General features: G+C 44.7%; 1 protein-coding gene and 1 non-coding gene across 2 annotated transcripts in view; one reads left to right on the forward strand and one right to left on the reverse strand.

Moving 5' to 3' along the window:
- Window positions 1-21,487, reverse strand: part of LOC140489161 (ATP-sensitive inward rectifier potassium channel 12-like) — a 45,719-nt gene extending 24,232 nt beyond the window's left edge. The window contains exon 1 of the mRNA XM_072588393.1: window positions 21,439-21,487. The gene's annotated coding sequence lies outside the window, so the exon portion shown is untranslated. The remainder of the gene's footprint in view (window positions 1-21,438) is intronic.
- On the forward strand, window positions 9,344-9,430 carry trnastop-uca (transfer RNA opal suppressor (anticodon UCA)). Its single transcript has one exon. It is a non-coding gene; the product is annotated as a tRNA-Sec (tRNA).
- Window positions 21,488-22,892: the final 1,405 nt, after the last annotated feature.

The raw sequence follows: 22,892 nt of genomic DNA on the forward strand, positions 1-22,892 counted from the left end.
TGTCACAGACTCACACTCAGTCTCGGACAATCGCAGACTCACACTCAGTCTCTCATAGTTGCAGGCTCACACTCAGTCTCTCACTGACACAGACTCACACTCACACTCAGTCTCTCACTTTTGCAGACTCACAGTCTCTCATAGTCGCAAACTCACACTCAGTCTTGGACAGTCACAGACTCACACTCAGTCTCTCACTGACACAGACTCACACTCATACTCAGTCTCTCACTGACACAGACTCACACTCATACTCAGTCTCTCACTGTCGCAGACTCAGACTCAGTCTCTCACAGTCGCAGACTCACACTCAGTCTTGACCAGTCGCAGACTCACAACCAAGTCTCTCATAGTCGCAGATTCATACTCAGTCTCTCTCTGACACAGACTCACACTCAGTCTCTCACTGTTGCAGACTCACACTCACACTCGGTCTCTCACTATTGCAGACTCACACTCAGTGTCTCATAGTCACAGACTCACACTCAGTCTAGGACAGTTGCAGACTCACACTCAGTCTCTCTCTGACACAGACTCACACTCAGTCTACCTCCCTTACAGGCAGTGACATACAGATTCCTCTGCTCCCTCTGAAAGGGCGGCACGGTGGCACAGTGGTTAGCACTGCTGCCTCACAGCGCCGGAGACCCGGGTTCAATTCCCGCCTCAGGTGACTGACTGTGTGGAGTTTGCACATTCTCCCCGTGTCTGCGTGGGTTTCCTCTGGGTGCTCCGGTTTCCTCCCACAGGCCAAAGATGTGCAGGTCAGGTGAATTGGCCATGCTAAATTGCCCGTAGTGTTAGGTAAGGGTTAGATGTAGGGGTATGGGTGGGTTACGCTTCGGCGGGGCGGTGTGGACTTGTTGGGCCGAAGGGCCTGTTTCCACACTGTAAGTAATCTAATCTAATCTAATCTAAAAAAAAAGCTCAAGTGAAGCTCCTTGCCTCCGGTGACAGACTATGACATCATTACAATGGATGGAGCCAACGCAACGTGAAAATTAACGCTTTCAGAATTATTACCTGATACTGCCAATGGCTGGTTGCACAGATGTGTATTGGAATATTCACAGGAATATGGTCATTTGGAGCAGAATTAGCTCCACCATTCAATATTATCATGGCTGATCACCCACTTCTGTACCCTGTTCCCACTTTCTCCACATATCCTTTTGATCCTTTTATTTCTTAAAAAAAAAACTAACTCATTCTTGAAAAGATTAATTGTTTCAACCTCAATTACTCTCTGTTTCAGAAACTTCGAGAGGCTTACCACTCTTTCAATGAAGAAATTTCTCCTCTCCTCTGCCTCGCATCCTTCCTCTGGGATCCCTGGTCCTCAACTCCCCGGTCATTGGAACCTCCCTCCTGCATTTACTCTGCCCGGTCCTGTTAGGATTTAATAGGTTTCTATAAAATTCTCCTCCTCCCAAACTACAGTGATATAATCCTAATTGAACTAGTCTTTCTTCATAAGTCTGTCCTGCCATCCTAGGAATCAGTCTGATAGATCTTTGTTGCAAATGCTCCATCACCAGAACATGCTTACCTCAGACGAGGAAGCCAAAACTGAACACAATCCTCCAGGTGTGTTCTCACCAAGGCCCTGTATAATTGCAGCAACATATCCCTGCTCCTGTACTTGGATCCTCTCAGTATAATGGCCAGCATACCACTTCCCTCTTGTCCCCTTGCTGCATCTCCATGCTAATATGGTGGATAAGGACAGCCAGGTCTTGTTGTGCCTTCCTCTTTCACAATCTATCATCATTCAGACAATAATCTGCTTAACTGCTTTTGCTATCAAGGTGAATAACTTCATATTTATCTCCATTGTACTTCATATGCGATGCATTTTCCCACTCACTCAACTTGTCCAAATCACACTGAATCACAAATCACGCTGCATCCTCTCAGTTCACCCACCCACCTCCCCAGCTCTGTGCTGTCTGCACAATATTTGAAATATTACATTTGGATCCCTCATCTAAATCATTAACATATATTTTGCGAATTGCTGGAGTGATCCCTGTATACCCCACTAGTCACTGGTTGCCACTCAGAAAATGTATTCGTGATCTTTGATTAGATTAGATTCCCTACAGTGTGGAAACAGGCCCTTCGGCCCAACAAGTCCACACTGACCCTCCGAACAGTGACTCACCCAGACCCATTCTCTTCTGACTAATGCACATAACACTATGGACACTTTAGCAAGGCCGATTCACCTGTCCTGAACATCTTTGGATTGTGGGAGGAAACCGGAGTACCCGAAGGAAACCCACGCAGACACAGGGAGAATGTGCAAACTCCACACAGAGGCTGGAATTGAACCTGGGATCCTGTTGCTGTGAGGTAGCAGTGCTAACCACTGAGCCACCGTGTCACCCCAAAATCACAATCTTGCCTTCTCTGAGGATTGAACTCAGGACCTTCAGATTATGAGACTGACGCACTACCTACTGTGTTGGATGAGGAAGATTTACACCTAAACTTTGTTTCTTGTTGGCCAACCAGATGTCTATCGATACCAGTACACTAACCCCAACCCCGTGCACTTTAATCTTAAATCATCACTTATAAAGGACCTTATCAAAAGCCTTCATTGAATTATGCAGTGCCATCAAAAGTACAATTGTCCCACTTTCCCTCACTAGCCCCATAGTCTTAACTGTGATAAAACTTCAAATGCCCATCCAAGTACTTTTTAATGATTGTGAGGGTTCGCATCTCATACCCTCCCAGCAATGCATTCCAGACCCTCAGGTGAAAATATTGTTCCGCAAATATCCTTTAAACTTCCTGCCTTTCACTTTAAAATAATGGTCCCTTCTTATTGACCTTTCAAGTGAGGGGAACAGCTGCTTTTTATTCACTCTGTCCATGCCCCTCAGAACCCGCTGTCAGGTTCCCTCCCCCTCCGCCTTCCCTGCACTAAAGAAAACACCTGAGTTTGGCCAGCCTTTCTTCATAGCTTCAGGAAATCCAAGTAAACTACATCCACTGGCTCTCCCTTATCAACTCTACTAGTCACATCCTCAAAACATTACAGCAGATTTGTCAAGTGTGATTTCTCTTTTGCAAATCCATGCTGATTTGTCCAATCCTGTGATTGCAAAGGCATGGACAAGGGTTTCAGCAGCTGATGAGCTGAGCTAAGGACCAAGCATCTTCAGTGAAATCCCACTTTGTACTGACAGGCACAAGGTTGAAACTCAGTCTTGTTGCAAACAAATTGAAAGATTGAGCCATTAACAAATGGAAAGGTTGCCAACAAGTCCATATTATTATGGATGATATAATCAGGTCATGAAGGAATAGTTCCAATAGTATCCTGTCATGAATGATATTCAGGAGGAGGTAGAATTACTGAAGCTTCAAACACAACACTGTTCCACGAGGAAGATTCAATTCCCAGAATCACTTCGTAAAATATCAAATGATTCAGCAAAACAGACAGCTCTTCAACAATCTCATTTGGGCAAGATTGGAGGTGAATGTCTCAAATGCATTTGCTCACAGAGATGAATATATGAAATAAAATTAATTGTCTCCACACACTGTTAGTTACAATCTTTCTTTACAATGACATCCATTAGCCCTGAGTACAGTCTTCAATGTACATGAACCCTTTTAACCCCATCCTAAGATAGTGAGGCTCATTTACCACTCTGTCTGATGCACTCTGACATTGGAGCACATTAATCCCCTCTGGTATCCTCCAATACAAATTAACCCTTCTGTCTGATACCTCTGATACGAGGTACATTAATCTCTCTATTTGATACTCTCCGATATTGCACATTAGCCAGTAAATCAGACAGCATTTGTTGACAGAAACAGAGTTAATCCAGTGGGAAGGGCAAAGGAGACGATCTGTGATAGGGTGGAAGCCAGGGTGATTGAATAAAATCATGATACCAACAGTCAAGATGAATATAGTCGAGAGTGTGTTGCTGGAAAGGCAAAGCAGGTCAGGCAGCATCCGAGGAGCAGGAGAATCGACGTTTCGGGCATAAGCCTTTTATCAGCCCCATTCCTGATGAAGGGCTTATGCCCGAAAAGTCAATTTTCCTGCTCCTCGGATGCTGCCTGACCTGCTGTGCTTTTCCAGGACCACATTCTCGACTCTGATCTTCAGCATCTGTAGTCCTCACATTCTCCTGGTAATGGGTAAATCAAAGATAAAAGATTGTTTCCAAATGAAGTGTGAATTGCTACACATAAACCACCTGATGATGTAGGGTAATCCTGCAAATAAAAGGGGAAAACCACATGCTGAATAGAATAGAGGCAGAGGTTATGATCTAAACTCGTTGAACTTAATGTTGAGACCAGAAGCCATCGACCTCAAAGAGGAAGAATGCCATTCTGATCTTACAATAGGGTTCACTGAAACATTGGAGCAGGCTGAGGTCAGAGTGCAGCCAAGGTGGAGAATAAAAATGGGAACATTAGGTCATGCCTGTGGATGGATTAGGGGTGTTCCAAACATGGTCACTGAGGAAGCAATGGTATACTGGCAATGTCATCCAAAACCCAGGGACATGGGTTCAAATTCCACTACTAAAGATGGTGAAATTGCGTTCAATAAAAAAACCTGATGTTACCTAACTATCGTCACTTATTATAAAAACCCATCTGGTTCCCTAACGCCATTTAGAGAAGAAAATCTGCCATTTTTACCCAGTCTGGTCTACATGTGACTGCAGATTCACAGAAATGAGGTTGACACTTAACTGCCCACAGAACAATCTGAGCCAGCTGCTCATTTAATAGATGACAAACATTGGCCACATGCCATTCGAAGATTTGAAAAAGTCTGTGCTTGGTCGCCCGAGTGCAGAGGTATTGAAAGAGTAAGTGTTGCACAGGATCATAGAATTCCTATAGTGAGGAAGCAGGCTATTTGGCCCATCAGGTCCACACTCACCCTCCGAAGAGCATCCCACCCAAACCCACTTCGTCCCTATAATACCGCATTTCCTGCACATCCCTGGACACAATGAGAAATTTAGCATGACCAATCCACCTAACATGCCACAACTTTGGACCGAGGGAGGAAACCGGAGCACCTGTGCAGACCGGCTGTATTTGCAAACTCCACATTGTCACCTGAGAATAGAATCGAACCTGGGTCCCTGAGGCTTTAAGGCAACAAGTGCTAACGTGTTCTGTGTTCACCTGAAATGTAGTTGTCGGATTGAATGAGCAGTGTGTTTGTTGTCACAGTGGGAGCAGTCCCTCCAGAATGCTGAAAAGGTGATGTAGGGAGATTGGGTTTGCAGACTGGAGCTGGTAGATATGGCAGAGGATGACCCGTGAATACAAGTAATGTTTTGTGGAACCTGAAGACCCAGGAACTTGGTTCTGGTAGAGAGGGGAAGAGGGAGAGCAGAGGTGTAAGAGGTAACTGGACACATTGGCAGGCCTAGTCAAGTGGGAATCCTTCACTGAAGTAAGAGGAGGACATTGTTGCGCAAGGCAGCATTATCGGACCAGATGCAATGGAGACAGAGACACTGGGGAAATGGAGTCCTTTTGGGAAGGAGGATGTGAGGAAGTGTATGTTAAAAACATCTTAAACTTTCTTCTGTAACTGTCTTTTTCTTCTTTTGTATTGTAAACCTAATCCTATGTTCACAGAATCACAGAAGGAGGCCATTTGACCCAAAATGTCTGCACCAGTTCTTCCTAATAAGCATCATTAGCTCATGCCAATCTCCTACCTTTTCCTCATACCCTTGCACACTATTTTTATCACTTTCAACCTATGCCATCCCATCCTTGTTCCTTTTATGAGTGGGAAGGACTTCTTCCTATCTCCTCTGTCCAGTCTGCTCATGACTGAAGATTCTCTTTCCTGGGACCACTTCTACGCTCCCTGTAATGCATTCACATTGTTCATATAATGGGACACCCACAACTTGTACACATTACTCCACTGAGGTCTGACATGCGTCTTGGACAAGTTCAACATCACTTCACTGCTCTGGTATGCTCAGGTCCAATTAATAAAGGAAAAATGAGTTAATGAATGGCAAAACCTAGAAGCTCAGATGAACGGAGGGATCTTGGGGTGTTTGTCCACAAATTCCTGAATGCAGCAGATCAGGTTAAAGAAGACATTTGGCATAGTTGCCTTTATCGGTCATGGCATGGATAATAAGAGCAGGGTTTCATCTGTGATTAACTCATTTGTGATTTACACTTCTTTCATGTGTAAATCACAAATCCTTTTTTTTAAAGTTGCATTCTCGGGTTAGCTGTTAACAATGGTGATAGCTAGACAATATGTTGAAGGTGTATCTGAATTAAACTCCATCTGCCATTCTTCACCCAATTGATCATCTGATCAAGATCCCATAGTACTCTGAGGTAACATTCTTCGCTGTCCACTACACCTCCAAGTTGTCATCTGCAAACTTACTAACTATACCTCCTATGTTCACATCCAAAGCATTTATGTAAACAACAAAAGATAGTGGACCCAGCACCGATCCTTGTGGCACTCCACTGGTCACAGGCCTTCAGTCTGAAAAACAACCCTCCACCACCATCCACCTTTGAGCCAGTCCTGTATCCAAGTGGCTAGTTCTCCCTGTGTTCCGTGAGATCTAACCTTGCTAATCAGTCTCCCATGGGAAACCTTGTCGAACGCCTTACTGAAGTCCATATAGATCACGTCCACTGCTCTCTGCCCTCATCAATCCTCTTTGTTACTTCTTCAAAAACCTCAATCAAGTACATGAGACATGATTTCCCACGCACAAAGCCATGCTGTCCATCCCTAATCAATCCTTGTCTTTCCAAATACACCTACATCCTGTCCTTCAGGATTCCCTCCAACAACTTGCCCACCTCCAAGGACAGGCTCACCGGTCTATAGTTCCCTGGCTTGTCCTTACCACCCTTCTTAAACAGTGGCACCTCCATTCTTCCGGCACCTCACCTGTGACAATCGATGATACAAATATCTCAGCAAGAGGCCAGCAATCACTTCCCTAGTTTCCCACAGAGTTCTAGGGTACACCCGATCAGGTCCTGGGGATTTATCCACAATTATGCGTTTCAACACATCCAGCACTTCCTCCTCTGTAATCTGGACATTTTTCAAGATGTCACCATCTCTTTCCCCACTTTCTATATCTTCCATGTCCTTCTCCACAGTAAACGCTTTGCAAAATCTCCCCCATCTCCTGTGGCTCCACACAAAGGCCACTTTTGCTGATCTTTGAGGGGCCCTATTCTCTCCCTAGTTACCCTTTTGTCCTTAATGTATTTATAAAGACCATTTGGATTCTACTTAACTCTATTTGCCAAAGCTATCTCATGTCACCGTTTTGCCCTCCTGATTTCTCACTAAAGTATACTCCTACTGCCTTTATAATCTTCTAAGGATTCACTCGATCTATCCTGTCTATACTGACACATGCTTCCTTCTTTTTCTTAACCAAAACTTCAATTTCTCTCATCATTCGGCATTCCCTTTACCTACCAGCCTTTCATTTTACCAACCTGTCCTTTCTGAAGGCTTCACATTTTCCGGCTGTCCCTTTACCTGTGAACATCTGTCCCCAATCAGCTTTTGAAAGTTTGTGCCTAATATCGTCAAAATTCGCCTTCCTCCAATTTAGAACTTCAATTTTTAGATCTGGTCTATCCTTTTCCATCACTATTTTAAAATTAATACAATTATGGTCACTGGCCCCAAATTGCTGCCCATTGACACCTCAGTCACCTGCCCTGCCTTATTTCCCAAGAGTAGGTCAGGTTTTACACCTTCTCTAGTAGATACATCCACATACTGACTCAGAAAATTTCCTTGTACACACTTAAGAAATTCCTCTCCATCTAAACCTTTAACACTAGTCTATGTTTGGAAAGTTAAAATCCCCTACCATAACCACCCAATTATTCTTACAGATAACTGAAATCTCCTTACAAATTTGTTTCTTAATTTCCCACTGACTATTAGGGGGTCTATAATACAATTCCAATAAGGTGATCATCCCTTTTTTATTTCTCAGTTCCACCCAAGTAACTTCCCTGGATGTATTTCCGGGAAAATCCTCCCTCAGTACAGCTGTAATGCTATCCCTTATCAGAAACACTACTCCCCCTCCTCTCTTGCCTCCCTTTCTATCCTTCCTGTAGCACTTGTATCCTGGAACATTAAGCTGCCAGTCCTGCCCATCCCTAAGCCATGTTTCTGTAATTGCTATGATATCCCAGTCCCATGTTCCTAACCATGCCCTGAGTTCATCTGCCTTCCCTGTTAGGCCTCTTCCATTGAAATAAATGCAGTTAATTTATTAGTCGTACCTTGTCCCTGCCTGTCCTGACTGTTTGACTCTCTTCTTTTCTCAGCTGTACCCGTCTCAGATTGATCTCTTTCCTCACTATCTCCCTGGGTCCCATCCCCCCGACCTTACTAGTTTAAATCCTCCCGAGCAGCTCTAGCAAATTTCCCTGCCAGTATATTGGTCCCCTTCCAATTCAGATACAATCCGTCCTTCTTGTACAGGTCACTTCTACCCTAAAAGAGATTCCAATGATCCAAAAATGTGAATCCTTCTCCCCTGCACCAACTCTTCAGCCATGCATTCATCTGCTCTATCCTCCTAGTCCTACCCTCACTAACTCGTAGCACTGGGAGTAATCCAGATATTACTACTCTCGAGGACCTCCTTTTTAAATTCCTGCCTAACTTTCTATATTCTCCTTTCAGAATCACATGCTTTCCCTTCCAATGTGTACAATGACCCCCTGCTGGTCCCACTCCCCCTTGAGAACATACTGCACCCTCTCTGAGACATCCTTGATCCTGGCACCAGGGAGGCAATGCACCATTCTGATTTTTTGCTGCTAGCCACAGAAATGTCTGTCTGTGGTTCTGACTAGAGAGTCCCCTAATGCAGTTGATCGCTTGGAACCCGATGTGCCCTTCATTACATTAGAGCCTATCTCAATACCAGAAACACAGCTGTTCGTGCCACATTCCCTGAGAGTCCCCTACATTTTCCCAGACATTGAACTTGTTTGAAATGGGGATAGCCACAGGAGACTTCTGTACCATCTGCCTACCTCTCCTACCTTTCCTGGAGTTAACTCCTCTGCCTGACTGTGTCTGCAGTTTTTCTCCCTTCCTAGTACTGCCATCTATCACACCCCATAGCTCTTGTAAATTCCCCTTTGCCTCCAACTGTCACTCCAACCAAACCATTTGAGCTGATAGGATTCGCATCCAAAGACATTTCCTGCAGACATAATCCTGAGTACCGGGTTCAAACCCTGGATGAGCCCGCATTTCATGACTTGTGCAAGAGTACCCAATTAATTTGCCTGGATGGTTCCTAGTGGTCTGGGATGCAGGCTTCAAACCTGTAGCTGTCTAGCAACAGAATGGTTCAATTCCACCTTCCAGGCGCAGCGTGAGTATGGATTTGTGCCAGATGATTCAAGGTCACCTCAGGAGTGTTATTTATGGGCGGTACAGTGGTTAGCACTGCTGCCTCACAGTACCAGGGACCCGGGTTCAATTCCAGCTTCGGGTGACTGTCTGTGTGAAGTTTGCACATTCTCCCCGTGTCTGTGTGGGTTTCCTTCGGGTGCTCCAGTTTCCTCCCACAGTCCAAAGATGTGCAGGTTAGGTGAGTTGGCCATGCTAAATTGCCCATAGTGTTAGATGCATTAGTCAAAGGGAAATGAGTCTGGGTGGGTTACTCTTCAGTGTGGACTGGTTGGGCCGAAGGGAATCTAAACTCTCCCTAAACACTCACATCCGACAAGAAGAGCATATCACTCTACTAAAGGCCATCTTTGCTCCTGTACAATCTATAGGCCCAGAAAATAGCACGGTCAAGATTTCACAAACTAACAGAATACCTTTATCTGCACCTACAGAACAACTCTTGGATGAATTTTGGGCAATATTTAATAAAGGCAACCAGGTTCTTACCTGATGGCTGGAAAATAAAATTCAAATAAATGGGAGCAGGAGTAGATCATTCAGGCCATTGAGCCTTCTTCACCCTACAATAAAATCATTGTGGTATTTGCTCAACCTTTCCTCATAAACCCCTCACAGGTATCAGCCTAATGAACCAATTCTGAGCTGCCTCCAAAGCAACTGCAGTTTTAAGTAAGGAAATTGAAACTGTACAAGGTGATCCACTAGATCCTCACCAATTCCTGTATATTTGTACCTACATGTACACTTCATTCCTCTTGCAATAAAGGTCATCATTCCATTTGCCTTCCTATTTACATGCCAAACTGCACACTGACAATTTGTGATTCAAGTATCAGAACATCAAGCATTCTGCACTATATCTCAGAACTGGGCTGAGTACCACAGGAGCATCGTATCTGAGCTGGTAGGGCCTCAGTAGTTCACAGCACTGTTGATAATTATAACTCACAATGTGGGGGTTCTATCACTGGGGGCTCGATAATTCCCACTTGACCCTATATCATCCTGCATCCAGTATCGGAGTGAATCTCTCTCCAACTGGACCCTTCTCTTTAGCCTCTTCCTCTCTCTAGATATTTTAATTAACAAACCTTACATCACTTGCAATAATTTCCACTTTATTAATCCTACGCATTGCCCAATCACCATTAATAACTGATCCCTCTAAACCTCCATCACTCTCATCACAATTGTCTGAGTCCTCTCTGCTTTGTCCTTGAAAATAAATTGAACAGACCCTGACCAGAAGATCCTCCACCCTCCACCGCCTAACTGATTTCATTTTTATTGTAAACAACTTATCTTTCAACTCCACATACCTCCTCCAAATAAAAGCTGTTACTGCGAATATTTACATTGACTTAACTTTTGGGGGGTTTGTGAAAATATTCCTTGTTTCAGTCCTGCTCAGGTCCTTCTAATCCTTTGCATTTTTTTCCTCCATTGCATTAATACTTGTATTCATACCAGGTTCTGCCACCTGCCTCTGCCCGAAACTGAAGAATCAACTTTGATTACAATTGCCATCTTGCTTTCACCATCCATCTCTGACTCTTCCCTTACCCACTCCTCTGCCCCTAACTCTGGCTCTTACTGAAAGCAGTTCTTCAGGTGGGAGCTCTGTCTCCCATTGTTGACAGGGCCTTAACCATGTCTATGAGTCTCCTTTTACCACATCCCCTCTGTCCCAGAAACGCAACAGAGTTTCTCTTATCCTCATCTTCCATCCCACTAGCCTCCATATTCAATGCTTCACTCTTGCCATCTGTAGTGCAATATCACAGTCAATACATCTTCCCCTGCCGTTTCAGTATTGTGGAGGGGCCATTATCTTATGATACCCTGGCCTGTATCTCAGCGCCCGATGACACTGTCCATTTCCAAGCAGACACAGGAGAAGTGACAACCACCCGTTTATTCTGTCCCTTTTCACCATCCCAATATTACAGCACTTTACAGCTAATTCTTGTTATATATTATTTATTAATCATTCACAGGATGTGAATGCCAGCATTTATTACCCATCCCTCATTGCCCAGAGGCCAGTTTAGGGTCAATTACATTGCTGTGGATCTGAGTCATATGTAGGTAAGGTTGGCAGTTACCTTCCGTAAATTAGTGAACCTGATGGGTTTTCCATCAATTGACACGGTTATCTTTAGCTTTCTAATTGCAGATTTTTATTGAATTAAAATTTCACTACCAGCCATGATAGGATTCAACTCAGGCCATCAGATTACCTGGGCCCCTGGATTAATAGTCGAGTGATAATTTCACTAAACCATCACCTCCCCTATATAAGCTGCTCCTAAAACGCCCTGCTCTACATTGGGGAGACAAATGCAGATTGGATGACCAGTTTGGTAACATCACCTTTCAGTTCGCAAGTGTGGTCCCAAGCTTCTGCTTCATGTCATTTTAACTCTCCACCTTGTTCTGACATTAGAACATAGAACATAGAACAATACAGCACAGAACAGGCCCTTCGGCCCACGATGTTGTGCCGAACTTCTATCCTAGATTAAGCACCCATCCATGTACCTATCCAAATGCCGCTTAAAGGTCGCCAATGAATCTGACTCTACCACTCCCACGGGCAGCGCATTCCATGCCCCCACCACTCTCTGGGTGAAGAACCCACCCCTGACATCTCCCCTATACCTTCCACCCTTCACCTTAAATTTATGTCCCCTTGTAACACTCTGTTGTACCCGGGGAAAAAGTTTCTGACTGTCTACTCTATCTATTCCTCTGATCATCTTATAAACCTCTATCAAGTCACCCCTCATCCTTCGCCGTTCCAACGAGAAAAGGCCGAGAACTCTCAACCTATCCTCGTATGACCTACTCTCCATTCCAGGCAACATCCTGGTAAATCTTCTCTGCACCCTCTCCAAAGCTTCCACATCTTTCCTAAAGTGAGGCGACCAGAACTGCACACAGTACTCCAAATGTGGCCTAACCAAAGTCCTGTACAGCTGCAACATCACCTCACGACTCTTGAATTCAATCCCTCTGCTAATGAACGATAATACTCCATAGGCCTTCTTACAAACTCTATCCACCTGAGTGGCAACCTTCAAAGATCTATGTACATAGACCCCAAGATCCCTCTGTTCCTCCACCTGACCAAGAACCCTACCATTAACCCTGTATTCCGCATTCTTATTTGTTCTTCCAAAATGGACAACTTCACACTTGGCAGGGTTGAACTCCATCTGCCACTCCTCAGCCCAGCTCTGCATCATATCTAAGTCCCTCTGCAGCCGACAACAGCCCTCCTCACTGTCCACAACTCCACCTATCTTTGTATCATCTGCAAATTTACTGACCCACCCTTCGACTCCCTCATCTAAGTCATTAATAAAAATTACAAACAGCAGAGGGCCCAGAACTGATCCCTGCGGAACTCCACTTGTAACTGGACTCCATGCTGAATATTTACCGTCTACCACCACTCTCTGACTTCGACCGGTTAGCCAGTTTTCTATCCAATTGGCCAAATTTCCCTCTATCCCATGCCTCCTGACTTTCCGCATAAGCCTACCATGGGGAACCTTATCAAATGCCTTACTAAAATCCATGTACACTACATCCACTGCTCTACCCTCATCCACATGCTTGGTCACCTCCTCGAAGAATTCAATAAGACTTGTAAGGCAAGACCTACCCTTCACAAATCCGTGCTGGCTGTCCCTAATCAAGCAGTGCCGTTCCAGATACTCGTAAATCCTATCCCTCAGTACCCTTTCCATTACTTTGCCTACCACAGAAGTAAGACTAACTGGCCTGTAATTCCCGGGGTTATCCCTATTCCCTTTTTTGAACAGGGGCACAACATTCGCTACTCTCCAGTCCCCTGGTACCACCCCCGTTGCCAGTGAAGACGAGAAGATCATTGCCAACGGTACTGCAATTTCCTCTCTTGCTTCCCACATAATCCTAGGATATATCCCGTCAGGCCCGGGGGACTTGTCTATCCTCAAGTTGTTCAAAATGTCCAACACATCTTCCTTCCTAACAGATATCTCTTCTAGCTTATCAGTCCGTTTCACACTCTCCTCTTCAACAATACAGTCCCTCTCGTTCGTAAATACTGAAGAGAAGTACTTGTTCAAGACCTCTCCTATCTCTTCCGACTCAATACACAGTCTCCCACCACTGTCCTTGATCGGACCTACCCTCGTTCTCTATCTTCAAACAGAATCAATGCATTCTACATCCATTTTGAACAGAAGGGCAGTGAATGGATGTCACCTATCCCAGCAGCCTCAGCTGCACCTGCACCCACAGTCAATGCCTCAGACATTAGATAAGCTTTCTTGTGGGTGAACTTACAGAAAGTGACTGGCCCAGATGGAGTCCCTGATCCTGCACTCAGATCCTGTGTGGACCATCTGGCAGGAGCATTCACTGACATCTTTAACCTCGCCTTGCTTCGATCTGAAGTCCCCATCTGCTTCAAGAAGACCACCATCATCCCAGTGCCAAAGAAAAATTATGCAGCATGCCTCAATGACTACTGCCTGGTGGCTCTGACCTTCATAATTACGAAGTGCTTCAAGAGGTTAGTCACAGCTCGCATCAACTCCAACCTACAAGCTTACCTTGGTCCTTTGAAATTTGCCTGCTGGTGCAACAAATCCTCAGCAGACGCCATCGATCTGGCCCTACTCTCATCCCTGCAACATCTGGGTAACAAAGATAGCTACGTCAGGCTTCTACTTATTAACTACAGTTCCACCCTCAACACCATAATTCTGAACAAACTCATCTCCAAACTCAAACCTGGATCTCAGCTCCCCACTTTGTAACTGGATCCTCGATGTCCTGACCTGTAGACTGCAGTCAGTGAGAGTAGGTGATAACACCTCCTCCACCATGATCCCTAAAACAGATGTCCCACAAGGCTGTGTACTCAGCCCTCTACTATACTCCTTCAACACTCATGATGTGTGGCCAAATTCCGCTCCAACTCCATTTACAAATTTGCTGACGACAACAGTTGGATCTCAAACAATGATGAGACAGAACACAGGAAAGAGATTGAGTACTTAGCTGAATGGTGTAAAGACAACAATCTCTCCATCAATGTCAGCAAAATGACGGAGCTGCTCATTGATCTCAGGAAGTGCAGTAGAGGGCATATCTGCATCAATGGAGCTGAGGTGAAAACGATCAACACTGTCAAGTTCCTGGGATTGATAATCACCAACAACCTGTCCTGGTCTATCCATGCCAATATGATGCTTGAGATTTGATGTTTGATTTGATTTATTGTAGTCACATGTACCTATGTACAGTGACAAACTTTGTTTTGTGAGCAATACAGACAGATCATAGCAAACAAGAAATACATAGGATGCTTAGACAGAGTGAGGCATGCAAGGTTACAACTCCACAGATCAAAATTAGCAAGATTAACATTATTTGATGTTAGAGAGTCCATTCAGCAGTTTAGTAACAGCAGGGAAGAAGCTGTTCATAGAGTCATAGAGATGTACAGCATGGAAACAGACCCTACGGTCCAACCAGTCCATGCCGACCAGATATCCCAACCCAATCTAGTCCCACCTGCCAGCACCCGGCCCATATCCCTCCAAACCCTTCCTATTCATGTAACCATCCAAATGCCTCTTAAATGTTGCAATTGTACCAGCCTCCACCACATCCTCTGGCAACTCATTCCAAACACGTACCACCCTCTGCATGAAAAAGTTGCCCCTTAAGTCTCTTTTATATCTTGCCCCTCTCACCCTAAACCTATGCCCTGTAGTTCTGGACTCCCTGACCCCAGGGAAAAGATTTTGTCTATTTACCCTATCCATGCCCCTCATAATTTTGTAAACCTCTATGAGGTCACCCCTCAGCCTCCGACACTCCAGGGAAAACAGCCTCAGCCTGTTCAGCCTCTCCCTGTAGCTCAGATCCTCCAACCCTGGCAACATCCTTGTAAATCTTTTCTGAACCTTTTCAAGTTTCACAACATTTTTCTGATAGGAAGGAGATTAGAATTTCACACAATATTCCAACAGTAGCCTGACCAATGTCCTGTACAGCCGCAACATGACCCCCCCCCCCCCCCCCCCCAACTCCTGTATTCAATACTCTGACCAATAAAGGAAAGCGTGCTTGTGTTCAAGCTTCTGGATTTTCTGCCTGAGGTTGTAGGAGAGCATTACTGGGGTGGGAGGTGTTCTTTGATGATGTTGACAGCCTTTCCACAGCAATGAGAAGTGTAAATGGAGTCCATAGATGGGTGCTTGGCTTCCCAGCTCTGGGCTGTGCACATAACTTTCTGTAGCTTTTTTATGGTCTGGGTGAAGCATTAGGCTGTTATGCATCTGGACAGTATGATCTCAATGGTGCATCCCTAAAAGTTGGTGAGGGTCTTTATGGACATGCTGAATTTCCTGAGCTGCCTGAGGAAGGAGATGAGTTGTTGTGCCTTCTTGACCATCGCATCTACGTGGGAAGTGCAAGACCGGTTGTCGGTTATTGTCACTCCGAGGAACTTGATGCTCTCCACCTCCCCTCCAATTATGTAGATGAGGGTGTGTCCTCCTGCTTTCTTCCTGAAGTCATTGGGCAGTTCTTTTGTTTTGCCAACATTGAGAGATCGTTATCATTGCACCATGACACCAAGCCCTTTATCACTTTCCTGTATTCTAATTCTGTGTCCTATGATCCTGTCCCATTAGCTAACAAGGAGCAGCACTTCGAAAGCTTGTATTTCCAAATAAACCTGTTGGACTATAATCTGGTGTTGTGTGATTTTCAACTTTATTCTAAGAAAGTCTCTACTTCCTCAGGAGACTAAGGAAATCCCACATGTCCTCAAAGGCTTTTACCAATTTTGATAGATACACAATAGAAAGCGTCTTATCAGGATGTATCACAGCATGGGTTGGGAACTACTCTTCCCAAGACCACAAGAAACTACAGAGAGTCATGAACACAGCCCAGTCCATCACACTAACCAGCCTTCCATCCATTGACTACGTCTATACTTCCCACTGCCTCGAGAAAGCATTTGACGTAATCAAAGACCCTGATTCTGTTTCCTGACAGGCAGAAGATATAAAAGTTTGAATACACATATGAACAGATTCAAAAACAGCTTCTTCCTCACTGTTATCAAACTTTTAAATGGACCTCTCAGATGTTAATGTTGATCTCTCTCTCTCTCTCTGCACCTTCTCTGCAGCTACAACACTGTATTATGCAGTCTGCTCTGCTACCCTGGTTCACTTTGTATGGTACAATCTGCCTGTAAAGCACACAAAACAACACTTTTCACTGTATCTCGATATATGTGATGACAATAAATCAAACACAAACTCAGACTGATCCATTGTTCTAACAAAACTCAATGTAAGTCTGAGGGACTGTGGCACGGCGATGGGTCTGTAGTTAGCACTGCTACCTCACGGCACCATGGATCAGAGGTTGGTTCCACTCTCGGGTGACTGTCTGTGTGGAGTTTCCACATTCTCCCCATGTCTGCCTGGGTTTCCTCTGGGTGCTCTGGTTTCCTCCCCCAGTCCAAAGAAGTACAAGTTAGGTGGATTGGCCAGGCTAAAATAGCCCACGGCGTTCAGGGATGTATAGGTTAGATGGATTAGCCATGAAAAATGTAGGGTTATAGGGATAGGGTGAGTCTGGGTGGGATGCTTTTCGGTGGGTCAGTGTGGACTCGATGGGTGAATGGCCTGCTTTCACTTTATAGGGATTCTATCGGCAGTTTCTAATTGGGTCCTTCACAAGCTTTTGCACTCTCCACACAATTCAACAACTTCAGGCTGTAACCTCTGTCCCAGTTTTGCTTCTGTTTCTTACTCAGTTTTATTTTTACTCTCAATTTTCGTTTGAGTTTCCTTCCAGTGATCAGCTGTCCATCATTCTGCCATTCATACCACCTCTAACCACAGCTCTCATTTCATTGTTGTCTGTCCCACCAGTCCTGTACCACCAACATATTTGATATCTAATCTCTTCTGCCTTCTGGCCTTTTTCTTTTCCTCTTTTCCCACCCTCATCTTGGTGACATATTGCAAAATGTCCAGATTACAGAGGAGGAAGTGCTGGATATCTTGAAACGCATAAAAGTGGATAAATCCCCAGGACCTGATCAAGTGTACCTTAGAACTCTATGGAAAGTGATTGCTGGGCCTCTTGCTGAGATATTTGTATCATCGATAGTCACAGGTGAGGTGCCAGAAGACTGGAGGTTGGCAAACGTGGTGCCACTGTTTAAGAAGGTAAGGACATGCCAGGGAACTATAGACCAGTGAGCCTGACCTCGGTAGTGGGCAAGTTGTTGGAGGGAATCCTGAGGGAGAGGATGTACATGTATTTGGAAATGCAAGGACTGATTAGGGATAGTCAACATGGTTTGGTGCTTGGGAAATCATGTCTCACAAACTTGATTGAGTTTTTTGAGGAAGTAACAAAGCTGATTGATGAGGGCAGGGCAGTAGATGTGATCTATGTGGACTTCAGTAAGGCATTGGACAAGGTTCCCCATGGGAGACTGATTGGCAAGGTTAGATCTCATGGAATACAGGGAGAACTAACTATTTGGATACAGAACTAGCTCAAAGGTAGAAGACAGAGGGTGGTGATGGAGGGTTGTTTTTCAGACTGGAGGCCTGTGACCAGTGGAGTGCCACAAGGATCGGTGCTGGGTCCTCTACTTTTTGTCATTTACATAAATGTTTTGGATGCGAGCATAAGAGATACAGTTAGTAAGTTTGCAGATGACACCAAAATTGGAGGTGTAGTGGACAGCGAAGAGGGTTACCTCCGATTACAACAGGATCTGGACCAGATGGGCCAATGGGCTGAGAAGTGGCAGATGGAGTTTAATTCAGATAAATGCGAGGTGCTGCAATTTGGGAAAGCAAATCTTAGCAGGACTTATACACTTAATGGTAAGGTCCCGGGGAGTGTTGCTGAACAAAGAGACCTTGGAGTGCAGGTTCAGAGCGCCTTGAAAGTGGAGTCGCAGGTAGATAGGATAGTGAAGAAGGTGTTTGGTATAGAACATAGAACATAGAACACTGCAACACAGAACAGGCCCTTCAGTCCTCAATGTTGTGCCGACCTGTGAACTATTCTCAGCTCATCCCCCCCCACACTATCCCAAAATCATTCTTATGCTTTCCTTTATTGGTCAGAGTATTGTGTATAGGAGTTGGGAGGTTATGTTGTGGCTGTACAGGACACTGGTTAGGCCACTGTTGGAATATTGCATGCAATTCTGGTCTCCTTCCTATCGGAAAGATGTTGTGAAACTTGAAAGGGTTCAGAAACGATTTACAAGGATGTTGCCAGGGTTGGAGGATTTGAGCTATAGGGAGAGGCTGAACAGGCTGGGGCTGTTTTCCCTGGAGCGTCAGAGGCTGCGGGGTGACCTTATAGAGGTTTACAAAATTATGAGGGGCATGGATAGGGTAAATAGGCAAAGTCTTTTCCCTGGGGTTGGGGAGTTCAGGACTAGAGGGTGTAGGTTTAGGGTGAGAGGGGAAAGATATAAAAGAGACCTAAGGGGCAACATTTTCACACAGAGGTAGGTGCGTGTATGGAATGAGCTACCAAACGAAGTGGTGGAGGCTGGTATAATTGCAACATTTAAGAGGCATTTGGGTGGGTACATGAATCGGAAGGGTTTGGAGGGATATGGGCTGGGTGCTGGCAGGTGGGTCTAGATTGGGTTGGGATATCTGGTCGGCATGGACGGTTTTGACCGAAGGGTCTGTTTCCGTGCTGTACACCTCTATGACACTATGACTCATCCATTTCACTTTCTCACAATGCCTTTGATTTTGAACTGACATTCGGGTCATTGATCTGAACAGTCAAACAGTTTGTCTTCTCTTGGACACTGTCGAACCTACTGACTATTTCTCAAATTTCCAGTTTCAGATTCTGATTTTCAGTGCCTACAGGGTTTTGTGATAGTTTAATAAGTGGGATGATTTCGGTTGGCCATTCAAGGTCTGACACCTGAACAGTCATGTGGTGCTTGCTGGTTACTCGAGCAGTGTCTATGTTTCTCCCTTTGACTCAGAACATAGATAACAGGGACAAATTTGACTGGCCACCATAGGCAAGAAACTGGGTGGATGGTCCCATAAGTTAAGGTGGGTGCCCAGGATGTTGTGCCCAACTGTCTACCTAACCTCACCATTACCTACAAGGGGCATGGTGACCAACAGCATGAACTTTAATCATGGGCAGCTTCCTTCAGGGTCAGATGATTGTGAGAGATGGGATCTGCAGGTAATACACAATGAACAGGATCATTTCATAGCCATCTGGTTTTAATTGGGAGACCCCATCCCTTCACCAACAACCAGATTGGAATTTACTCTGATGCTGGGAAGGATCTGGTTCCCAGTGCCCATGGAAGGGAACACCCCCGAGGTTAATCCCAAGTTTCCCTCACCAATGGAATCTCAAAGCCTGGCCCTTTGTAACCCCTGACCCTAACCCCAAGCCTTTACAAACAGCTGTACCTTGTGCCTACTCTCTCGGAGTGAAGTACTGACCATTGCCACTGGTATTCCTGGCACTGATTAGATTACTTACAGTGTGGAAACAGGCCCTTCGGCCCAACAAGTCCACACCAACCCGCTGAAGTGCAACCCACCCAAACCCATTCCCCTACATTTTACCCCTTCACCTAACACTGTGGGCAATTTTACCATGGCCAATCCACCTAACCTGCACATCTTTGGACTGTGGGATGAAACTGGAGCACCCAGAGAAAACCCACGCAGACACAGGGAGAATGTGCAAACCCCATACAGTCAGTCGCCTGAGGCGGGAATTGAACCCGGGTCTCTGGCGCTGTGAGGCAACAGTGCTAACCACTGTGCCACCGTGTTGACCTGATGAGAGTTGCCAGCCTCTGATTAATCAACAGCTCCCTGAGAGGGCCTTCCTGTCCCAAATGAGTGAACCTCCACCTCCTCCAGGCATTGACAGATAATTGGCTGCTACAGAGCTACAGGGGTTTGCTCACCCTGACCTCGCAGCATTGTGTGGGTGGGGAGCAGGGAGTTGGTATAGTTCGACTCTCAGAAGTTGACCATCTCTATTCTGGCCAAAACAGAGCCTTTCTGCCCAGTCACAGCTTCAACTCTTACTCTGTAGCTCTATGCATTGCAGTATCTCAAATGTATTGCCAGATGCTTTTTCAATGTGATGGGTGTGTCTGCCTCAATGGTCTTCTCCAGCACTGTCTTCCAAGTTAAAACAAGACATTCTCCCCAATGCCCCTGAAATCTCTACTCCTCCATTCACCTCCATTCAATCTCACCCAAAGAAAATGATCCTTTCCTCATCTCTAGAATTAACCCATGCTGGAAACATCCTTGTAAATCTGCTACCATAAACAGTACAGTGTTATCCTTCCTGTATGAAATATGCGAGCTGCTGTCTAGAGTCATAGAGATGTACAGCACAAAGGTAGCCCCTTCAATCCAACCCGTCCATGCCGACCAGATATCCTAAATTAATCTAATCCCATTTGCCAGCACTTGGCTCATATCCCTCCAAACCCTTCCTATTCATATACCCATCCAGATGCCTTTTAAATGTTGTAAGTGTACCAGCCTCCACCACATCCTCTGGCAGCTCATTCCATACACGTACCACCCTCTGCGTGAAAAAGTTGCCCCTTAGATCCCTTTGAAATCTTTCCCCTCTCACCCTAAACCAATCCCTCTAGTTCTGGACTCCCCCTCCCAGGGAAAAGACCTTGTCTATTAACTCTATCTATGTCCCTGAGCTAGTGTTTTGTGAAGTTCTCGAGTAACCTTTGTGCTACCCTTCATGTATCTGTAATGAATGTGTACATCAGTCTTTCAACATTAGGTTCTGCAGGACCTGTGAATATGCAGTCCCACATCCATTTACAGTGACAGAACAGTAACACTCATCAAAGGCTCACTTACCTGCTCTGCTGTTATGTCACTCTTTGATTTTTTTTCTTTGCAATTTTTGGATTTGTTAAGTAAATCCTCCTGCCTCCGTTCAGGTTTGCACTCTGCCCTGGGGTTTCTTTCAATCTGTCTTTGTGCTTCCTCACATTCAGTTCAGCCAGGTCCCCTAAAACTCTTTGGATGGAGAAATAGGGCGGGAGCCCTGCAGGAAGAGAGTGAACATAAATACTGCTCTAACAGAGACTTGAACCTTGGGAGAAGCGAGGTTCAGAAATGCCGACTCATTACTGCTTCCAACCAAAGCAAAAGGAATTCATGCAAAGGGAAAAGCTCATTCTGAGAATCTCTGTAGTTCTGTGAAATGCTCCAAGTCCCACTGAAGAGAATCTGCTTACAACGTGAACATAAACCAGCTGCTGCTGGATTCATTCCCATGTCTGTGAGGCTAAATGGGATTACATCGGAACCAATCCAAGTTGTTAATTCAATTACTATGATTTAATTTTATTAAGAAATGCAGGTTGAGTTATAGTTGAGTTCATGTCAGGCACCAATTGTAACACCACAAGGTAAGAAGAAATAGGAGCAATGTTTGGCCTTTTTGGCCACTCGAGCCTGCTCCACCATTCAATAAGATCATGATTGATCTGGTTTTGGTCACAACTCCAGTTATGTGCCTTTGGGGAAGAGTCCACACCAACAACTCAATCTCTATCACCTCTGCCTTAAAATGAAGACCCTTTACTTGATTAAGCTCAATTTTGCTAGACTTTCCTTGTTTATGTAGTTGTAGAATGTTTTATAGTCTAATTTTATATTTCTTGCTAGTTTGTCTCTTAATCTAATTTTGCCCTTTTCATCGTTTTAGCACTGTTTCCTGGTTTGTAAAATTTCCTCCAGTTAGTCACCTACATTGAATTTTCACAGAATGTTAAGCATTTTCTTTCAATTTGAAACCACCCATAACTTTCTTAGCCACTGTCCTCCTCTTCAGCTCTTCCTTTCTCACTGGCACTTACCTTCACTGAAAGTACAATTCTGTATAAACGCATACCATACCAAATACAGTTCCTTTTTGAACATCTCCCACGGATCTCTATCATTTTGCCCATAAATTGATTTGTCCACTTTATTGTGAACATTAATAACTGCCGAAATAGCTAATTCAGCAGTATCTATGGAGAGTAGAAACAGAGTTAATGTTTTAGCTCTGTAACCCTTCATCAGAATGATGGATTGAAGTCCTGGCGAGAGCTTAGAATACTTCAAAGACAGATAACACATTTAAAAAATTAAATCTGGAGTAATATAGTACATACAGTCTCATGCCAGCAAAACATGAGACTAGTCATTTTTGTTGCTGCATCACGTTAGCCTGATGGGTTGATTTCATCATGATCCAGATCTTATATAACACCATACAAACCAGGAGCAGATATGGCCCCTCAAATCTACTCTGCCATTCA

This window comes from Chiloscyllium punctatum, chromosome 18, assembly GCF_047496795.1.
Source record: "Chiloscyllium punctatum isolate Juve2018m chromosome 18, sChiPun1.3, whole genome shotgun sequence".
NCBI classification, from domain to species: domain Eukaryota; kingdom Metazoa; phylum Chordata; class Chondrichthyes; order Orectolobiformes; family Hemiscylliidae; genus Chiloscyllium; species Chiloscyllium punctatum.